Source organism: Columba livia, chromosome 1 (genome assembly GCF_036013475.1).
Source record: "Columba livia isolate bColLiv1 breed racing homer chromosome 1, bColLiv1.pat.W.v2, whole genome shotgun sequence".
NCBI lineage: Eukaryota > Metazoa > Chordata > Aves > Columbiformes > Columbidae > Columba > Columba livia.
In genome coordinates this window covers 94,674,688-94,683,878 of record NC_088602.1, presented here as the reverse complement: position 1 = coordinate 94,683,878, position 9,191 = coordinate 94,674,688, and the positions used below count along the sequence as shown (strand labels likewise).

The 9,191-nt window shown below is 46.9% G+C and overlaps 1 long non-coding RNA gene across 2 annotated transcripts in view; it reads left to right on the top strand.

Annotated features, from left to right (window-relative positions):
• Positions 1–3,695: 3,695 nt before the first annotated feature.
• Positions 3,696–9,191, top strand: part of LOC110365491 (uncharacterized) — a 32,727-nt gene continuing 27,231 nt past the window's right edge. Inside the window, exons 1-2 of one of the 2 annotated variants that reach the window (XR_002425005.2) lie at positions 3,696–5,345; positions 6,579–6,696. This is a non-coding gene — a long non-coding RNA (uncharacterized LOC110365491). The remainder of the gene's footprint in view (positions 5,346–6,578; positions 6,697–9,191) is intronic. The other variant, XR_002425007.2, reaches the window with a different exon arrangement.

The window sequence follows — 9,191 nt, the reverse complement described above, 5'->3', positions numbered from 1 at the left end:
GACCAACAATTGTAATGGAGCACTGGGTAAATAGTGTTAAAACAAAAATCCACTCATTATTGTGGATATAATTAAGGAAATTTGCTCAACTGTTCTTGCCATCCATTTGCATGTGCCTCTCATGACCATTAGGTCAACTGAACCATAGTATCTCATAGTGGTTCAAAGAATTATTATTTCAAAGCTGCAGGTACAAGTGTTTGCAAAAGCAAACAGAAAATAACACCGTGTTAATATTAGCTCTGAAATGGCTTGCCTTGTCCTCCAGTCAGGAAATGGAAACAATGGCACACACTTTATATGACCAACAAAACTGAATTGCCAATAACAAATAGTCCCAGGGAACTGTTTAAGAACAATTGATGGATGCTAAGGGGGAGATTGCATCACTTTGAATCATGAAAGCATGAATGGAAATAAACGTGTTTTGTTGTTTCAAAAATAGAAAATCATGGTGTCACTGGATAAGCTGTTTGATATAAACATGCAAACATATTTGGTTAGGTGGAAGTGAACTTAATGGTGATGTGGAGAGAAGAACCAGCACCTGAAGCACAGTGTGAAGGCAAAATGATTGCTAAGGGAGGAAACAAATTTGGAAATCTGATAAGAAAACTGGCAGCAAAGTTTTGGCTGTGCTCTTTATAACCTTAGAGGTGCTTAGAAATTGAATAGCTTGTTATTTTGCCAATATTAGTGTTAGGCTAGCTGGCCTGCCTCTTCCTCCCTGATGGATGAACTTTTAATGATGTTCACTTTTTTCCAGCTCTGTTGCATTGCTGCATCATTTTCTCTGTCTCCTCAGATGATGGGTAACTGCAGATAGTAACTCTTTCTTACACAGTTCCTTGACAGCTGGCAGTAAATGACCCATGCTGCTGCAGATATATTTTTGGTTCAGTTATTCTGTCATTTGTGTTTCACTAATCCTGACTCTTATTATCTCCCTGGCTCCTGCTCCCTTCACCTGGGCAGTGACTGTACCTGCCCAGGGTTTCCCTTGTTCCCATGATTTACCATGACCCAAACTCTTACAGGGCTCTTGTGTTTTTTTTTTCTCTGTCCTCACTCTGTTTCACTTCAGTGTATTTGCATTGGATTCCTGAGGCCTTTGAAAAACTCCTCTTTGCAATCTGCCCTGTAGCACTTCTTGCCAGCTCTGCTTTGGAGGCAGGTAGTGGAGAGAAATGCAGCTCCTAGGGTGCTTTTTGGGTTGGTTCTTCATGAAACCTTCAAGTACACATGGTAAGCACAGCCAAAATGGTGCTGTTTGGTGGTGATGAGTGCATATCAGCACAACATGTGTGATACCTCCTGCTGGTGGCAGAAAAAAATTGGAAAACCACTTTTATGAAATATTCAAAGATTGTTTTACTTTTACAGATTCCACAGAAAATTCAGTACAGCCAGAGACTGAAATAGCGGTCTGTATACAATGGCAATATTGATGCTGGTTTACTTCAAGCATGTAATGTAGGCACTTTGGATCACACCCCTGTCTTTCTTGGTCTCTTTCTTGACTATATAGGGAATTTGGTCAGCTAACTTTGGTCTTGAATCACACCCACAGCAAATGACTAATGCTGCCCTGAAGAGGGATTTGTAGTATAAATCCTCATAATTTCTGCTGCATGGATCTAGTGCTATTCTCTTGGGAGTCGTGGTGTTGGCAGCACCCAGAGGTGTAATGCAGGTGACCTCGCCCAGGTGGGTGACTCCCACCTGTCCCTGCCACTGCAGGAAAGCTCTCCTGTCCTGGGACATCCTGGCTGGCCAGGTAACTGCAACACCTGCTGCTTCTCTCTGTGGATGATTTGCTGGTACCCTCCCCACTCAGCAGCTCCCCAGGTGGCTGGTGCTTGTGGGAGCTGGCTATAGCCTGGCTGCCTCCCTCTGCCCCCGTGCTCTTTTTGGGTACTGAATGGTATGGAGCAGGAGCAGCTCCCTGCTGGAGAGGGGGAGGGGAAGGGGCATCGATGCTCTCCTGGGCTTCCCAGGCTGATGCCTGCCCCCCATGCCACCTTAGCTAGTATTTATCCCAATTTTTTTAATGTCCACCTCGTAGTTTCCACTTTTCTTGCATTCAGATCTTTGTCTTTTACTCGTTTGTCCAGTTTTGCATAGCGAGGTTGATGCTTGCAGAGTCACATCCTTGGTGGGGGAAGCCCCTCTCTTCTACCTCCCCAGGATGAGCAGAGCCCTTCCTGAGCACTCATCACCCCTTTTCAAGCCCCGAGCACACTTCCTAAAGGAGAAACAGGTGCAAAAAGCATTTCTGCATGGATGGCAACCTTGATGTGCTGGTCCAATGCTGAGGCTTCAAGTGGGAAAGTATTTGGAGGGCTGCGAGGAGTGGAATGGAAGTGAGTTGCCCATTCAGTGAAGATCACCAAGCAGCTTTCCACCAAGGGTGTCTCCCAGCTGCTTCTGGCCCACTTCCCCAGCTAATCGCTTTTCCAGGAGTGTTGTCACACCTCCCCATTCACCTTTCGCTCAGCCAGCTAGGTTTTCAAGCTCTTTGTGGCAAAGGATGCAATTATTTAAATTGCTCTCTGTAGTTACAAGCAGGCTATAAAACTAATAACTTGAAACAGTGCCCTGGCCTAGATAATATGCCCTGGAATCTGAAACACTAAACTCCAGTGCAGGTAAATTTGTAGCTGGTGTAGATAAGCTAACCAATTTCTGCTGAACCACCAAAATGCCTGAAATGCTCCTGAAAAGCTTTCGAATGCACTTGGGTCCATCCGCCTCTTTCTTTCATTTTGTTTTAATGGACAGGGCTGTGGCAATGCTGCAGGAACATGTCCAAAACCTCTGTCTGACCCAGGGGTGGGTGCTACATTGGGATGACGTGAGGAAGGGCGTGATTGTTAAAAAAACAAAAGTCCCTTGAACATATATCTAAACCAAGCTTTTGAATTGAAAATAAACTCAGTGTAAGTTAGTTTGTTGAGCCAAAACTCTCATTAAGGGAAAAAAAAAAACCCTAGAAAGTCATTGAAGTCTGGCTTATTCAGACTTTCCAGCTGTAAACCGCTCAAAGTTCAGAGCCTGACAGGACTGGAAAACATTGGCAGTGTTGCCGTTGGAGCTGCGGTGCCGCCGGACAGCACATCTTGTGCCAGCTGGGCTCTGCCCACCTGTGCCAGCCCAGCGGGAAGGGGCTTTGCCAGAAATAGAGGCCTTAGTCTTTTGCCAGCTTGCACAAATGCTGATCGCAACAGAAAAAGAATAAAGTTGTGCTTTTTCCCCCACCTGTAAGCCATTAGGGAAAATCAGAGTCATCCCTTTTGTGGCTGTTGAAGCTGTGCTTTCCTTTGATGGCCGCCCTCCTTATCAGCACAGCTCTGCAAAGTGGCTGGTGATACGTGGTGTTTGGTGTTTGAGGCTCCGGTGTTGGGATCACAGAGCTGAGAAATAAATGTGTGTAAGAATAGGCAGGACAGCAACTGCAGCTTTCTTCTCCTTTCATTGAGTCACCTGGTATCTTACAGAATTAAAGATTCAAATGGGCAGGCAACTCTATGTGCAAAACCCCATCTATTCCGTATAACAGCAATCAAAGACCTGGCTTTTTGGACTAGATCCACCCAGTGCTTTGAAGAAGGGCTGGAGGAGCACAAGACTGGAGATGAGGAGGTTATAAATCCCCTCTCCCGCCACCGCTGCTCAGCCTCGCTGTTCACGCCTGCATGGCAGCTAAACCACCCACGAGCTCTGGAAAGCGCTCTTGCATTTTTCACACTTGCCTTTTCAAAAAGCTGAGCTCCAGCACTTGCAGCCTGGCCAGCTGAGAAGGTCTGGGCTGCTCTCAAGAGCTGGGTGTTTCCACACCATGTGTCGTGGCTGCGAAAAAGCAGCCCTAACCCAAGTCCACAGAAAGAAACATTTCTTACTTGTACTCTGCTCGCATGATAGTCTGCCCTGGCAGCTGAGCTCATGGAGAGAAAATGCCTCCGCTAGCTGTAGGGATGGGCTCTAGGTGTAAGTCTGTGCACTGCATGCAAACACAGTGGTCTCACAAAGGAAAAGGCGGCTTGGGAGCTACCTGGGTTGTCTGGGGAGGCTTAGCCATGTGGGCCGAGACAAGCTGCTTTCACTTCATTTCAGTCCTCCTACCCAAGACAAGAGAATAATATTTGCTCACCGACCTCTCCAGGGTGTTGGGAGATGGCAATGAATATCTGCACAGTGCTGCAAACATAGAAGGTGTTATAAAAATGTGAAACCTCTAGGTGCTGAACAGTACATTTGAACATTGCAGGAAAGGGAAATACGGTGCTCAGACACTTGTGGGGTGAGCAGGACAGGTTTATTGCAGACAGGAATGTTTAAAGTTGCAAATACAGGGGGTGCCAAAATTCATTTATGAGGAGGTGATGGACTGCAGGCACTCCATAAAGTACTCCCCTGCTGACCAGTGGCACCAGGTGGCAGACCCAGAGAGGCGTAGTGTCCACCTGTGCAGGCGGCCAGGTCTGTAAGCTGGACAACATGGTGATCTGAGGCACCAAATGTTTGGGGGGGTGCAGGGCAGAGGTGGTGGAGCATGGAGAGGAGGCTGATGCTTTCTACAAGTCGCCTCTGAGTAGAGCCAGAGTGGTAAAAGCGGGTGCTGCCAGCCCTTGCCTGCAAATACTTGTCAAAGCTGTCATCAGGCACACGCCAGAAACATTTGTGTTCCCACAGGGGTGATGAGCGCTGGAAGTGCCACCACTTCACCACCAAACACCGTGCCCTATGGTATGGGCACATCACTGCTCCCCATGGGTTTTCCTGGCCACTGCACTGTACCTCCAGCCTGGCCTAAGGGGTGCGGAGGGGGACAGGTGCCGTTCCCTTGTCCTGCCTTCCCTGGCAGGGCTGGCTGCGTGGGCTTAGGGTACCAGCATGCTCATAGCCCAGAGGAGCAGAATCTGGTCCAGAGTATTTCCCAGGGTACCAAGGTTGAATGTGGCCATGGGCACGTTTTCCTCTCCTGAGGGGTAACATGGTGTTGACAGTGACTTCATGGGGAGGATAATGTTTGTTGCAGGCGTTACCCCAGCAGTTCATGGATACGTACGTGCCTTCTCCCCAGCCACTGCAGCACTTCTAAATGAGCAGAAAATACTTTGTGAGGAGGGGAGATGGGGTGATGCTCTGTTGCATCAAGATACACTAAGTCAGATGTTCAAAGGGAGGGGGAGAATGCCTGAGTTAATGTTACAGAGCCATTACCCTGACGTTGGTTCGTTAGCAGAACGGCTTTTCCCCAGCAGGGCTTGGCAGCACTGGCTCCCCATAGCAACTGGCACAAACAAACCCCAGGGCTGCAGGGGCGTGATGACTGGAAGGAAAGGGTAAGGGAACAGCCAAACTATTTTTGTATTTCTGAACTACGCAGCTATTTTTTTACTTTTGCGTGCTGAACTCTTGTCATGGTGTGATTGCTTGTGGGGTGATATCCCTTTGCTTTCCTCTGCTTTTCTCATAGCTGAAATCCCACCTATTTGATTGAAGAGTTTCACAGTTTTTTAGTGAATGCCTCTGTGCACATGTGAAATGTTCATTTCCCTACTGTGCATATTAATTAATAGTCTAAGTGTGTACTACTGGTCCCCCAAACCCAGCATCTGCCAGGTCCCTCGAAGCAGAGCTGGGACATGTGTTGGGTGAGTGTGGGCACCCTCCCTGGGTTACTCTCTCTGAGGGCTGGGCACAGGCCACCAGCCTCCAGGCTGCAGGGGATCCTGCACAGCTCCACGCCACTAGGTGCTACCTCGGACATCTCTGGTCCTTCTGCCCCTCAGAGGCCTTCTCCCCATGACCAAGCTTGGGTGCAGGCAGTGGGGGTGGCAGAAGGGAGGAAGGAAGGCCATCGCCTTGCCCTCCTCCAGGCCGTGTGGGCCAGAGGATGCTCGGCATCTGTGCTGACTTATCTGGGGCATAAGGGTTGCTGGTAAGCATGATGGCAGTTGCAATGGCAGTTAGGTGTAATAGCCCTGCTCTATCAGACATTGACACTGAAAGCACAGAAGACCAAGCCCATGGACTCAAGCGATGGCACCAAATGATCCGTGGCCAATTTGGAGAGGTGAAGGTGTGAGCTGGCATGTGCACCCAAAACCCCGGTGGCAAGAGCAGTGCTCCAGGACCCCAGCACCTCGTGCCAGCAGGCAGGCACCAGAGCACCTCAGCAAACCCCACAGTAAAACAAGTCTTCTTCAGAGATAAGCAACAATGATGGCCTAGGTGTAGCAAAAGCAGGAAATGTCTCTCCTCTCCACACAACTCCCGGAGGTTGGGGGAAACACTTTCTTTGGGAAACGAAGACCTTTTGGCTGCTTTTTATGAAATGAAAGAAGGGAAGAGATCAGTCTCCATGTCACACCCAGCTCAGGGGCAGGAGGAGAACCAGGCACCCCAGGCTGAGGTCTTTCACACAGGAGTGGGATTTGACTCACCTACCTTCACATGTTTTTGCTATGGCTGTCTCCATCAGCACATCACCCAAGGTTCTCTTTACTGTTAACGGGAGAAATGGGTGTGTTTTAGGCATGACTCAACTGGCCTGTTTTTGCTTTCTCTCTTAGGGTAAGGTGAATTGTTCTGGATTTTCCTCTTCCTTTCTGTTGGCTGTAAAGGGACAATTAGCTCAGATGAACTTGATGCCTCCAGTGGGTCAGATGAATTGCCACCTCAAGTTAGTTGGTAAGCATTAGCTGCCCATGTGCCCTCCCCTAACCTGGGCAAAATTAAGGTAATTTCAGTTAACTTTACTCATAGCGCAAGAAAGCATGTAGGGGTCCCTGAGTTTTGGTAACTTCTTTTTTATTTCAGTGTGAAGAGAGAAGAAATTCAGTGGCTCAGAAATCAAAGACCAGCTATGATGAAAGCAAAACTGCCATGCTTTCTCCCACTAACCTGATTTTTCTGTTAAAAGATTTTTCAATTGTTTTGGTGCAAAGAGTTTCACAGTAAATTGGCAAAAACACAAAAGAAAGTGAAGGGATTTACTTACGAGGTAGCTATTTTTTTCTGCTTTCAATTGCTTTTACTTTTCTACTGGCTTTAAACATCAGGCTGAAATTCACAGCTATAGTATGAAGAAGCGAGGGTGGTATCCATGCTTGCTTGTGTTGCAGCTGTAGTTTCCCACCTGGTGAGCTTGAGTTTGGACACCGCTGAGTGTCAGGCAGTGTGCAGAGAGCTCCTATCCTAATTCATCACAAAAGTAGTAGCAGTTTCTGTTGGTCATCATACATTTGATATGCTTCTCCTGGAAACTCCTAGAGGATCAACAGCTTTCTTCAGTAAGCAGCCATCGGGGCCAGACCTGGAAAGGAGCCTTCGCTGGTGGTAATTTATAGCTAAGTTGGTACAACTGTCACTGGTGCGATGGACGTCATACCAGCTCCTGCTGCAATCATCTTGCAGAAATCATTCTTCTTACTGGAAATTTTTTGTTTATGCAGATGCTAATCAAACCAGTACATCTCTCTGGTCTTGTAACACACTTGGAGGTCAAGTTTCAGCATGCTAACTAGGTAACTGAACAAATGAATCAAGAGAAAAACTAACGAGGTTTCAAATGTGGAGACAAGTTAGAGCTGCTTCTTTACACCTATATGCAAATTTGGCTTAAAAAAACCCCCAACCTACGTACTTGCCAGGGATTATAGCCGCTTGCTCAGTGCTTGTTAAGCAATCCAGTAAAGTACTTTGCGTTCCTGCCTGCCATGGCAGAGACACATCAGCTGAGACATCGGCAGAGTGTCTGCAGCCTGGTGTTGTTTGGACAAGGGCTCGTTTCTATTTGGGTGGGTATGTGTAGGAAACAAAAGAACAATAACACCATTCTTCACATGTCTGACAAGTTGGACCTTTGTTCTCTCCTCCTTGATGTGCTGGAGGAAAGTCACTGCAAGTGCCATTGTTTTCCCAGAGTGTTTTTGAAGGGTTTCAGTGTGTTTCTTTCCTCTGCTTAATTTCATGGATTTACTTGTTGCCAGAATATTTCAGATGGAAATAGTCAAGGAGAAAGCTAAAATACTAATTCTATTTTGCTGCTTGCATTAGGTACAACCTCTGGAAGGTTTCTAAACTCATTTGTTTGCATAGTAAGAAGATTTCAACCTAGCAGGCCTATAAAGAGGCTGGGGCAGTTGGATGGGGAAAACCATCCCTTTATGCCTATAGCCTTTGCTGGGGCAGCCTGCCTGCCCTCTCTCCCCTTGGCACAGTTCAGGTGACCAGCACCATTCAAGCAGGCTATAATTAAGCAGTTCCTAATTTCAACAGAAGAGTGCCTCAGAAGTGAAAAGGGTGGCCCTGCTGGAAAACTCACATTCATGCTAATATTGTTGAATTTTTTTTTTTTTTTCCTTACGTGTGCTGTACATCCTAAAGCAATTATAGGAGAAAAAAGCTATAAAAAGGGCCGTGTGCCCAAAACCTCACCTGTTTTCCAGCTATGTTAGGGAACCTAAGAAAAGCCATTTCCTTTTTCCACAAACCATCTTTCTTTGAAGGAAGTTATGTGTGGAATAGAAGGTGTTTTTTTCAGTGCCACTGCATGGTATTTAAGGAAAGCATTAATAAGATGAGTCTCCTTCACAGGCCAGATGAAGAACCAGTCAAGAAAAGCCTGCCCTCCGCCCTTTCCACAGCCTGGTATTTCAGGGAAAGGCACAGTGTTGTTTCCCTGGCACAAAAGCCATCTGTGCAGAGGATCACAAAGGATGAGACAACTTCACACATCTGGCATTGTTCCTGTTGGCACTGTCACTGCAGTGCACTCTTGCTTTCCTAGCTAGTCTCACCTGGGGCAAATTTCTCGTCACTTCAGTGGCAGAAAGACAGAGGCTTGTTTCAGAGGGAGAAAAACAGTGAGGATGTGGTTACTGCTCTGTGGAGCAGTGGAACGAGTAAAAAAACTGGTTTAATATCTGAAAAGTGATGGATCCTTCTGTCTACTTTTTCACATAACCCCTGGCTTTCAGCATAACATAGAAATGGTTTTTGTGTAAAATCAACAGAATCGGCAAAGTGGTGGTTGCATGTGGTGTTGTTGTGTCACAGCAAAAAAGTGGATCTGAACTAAATCTCTTGGGAAAGTGTGGGGTTGAGCTTGGAACTTGGAACCATGAACATGTGCGGGCATGCTGGGATGTGATGTAAGGTGTGATGTGAAAATGCACCTAAGG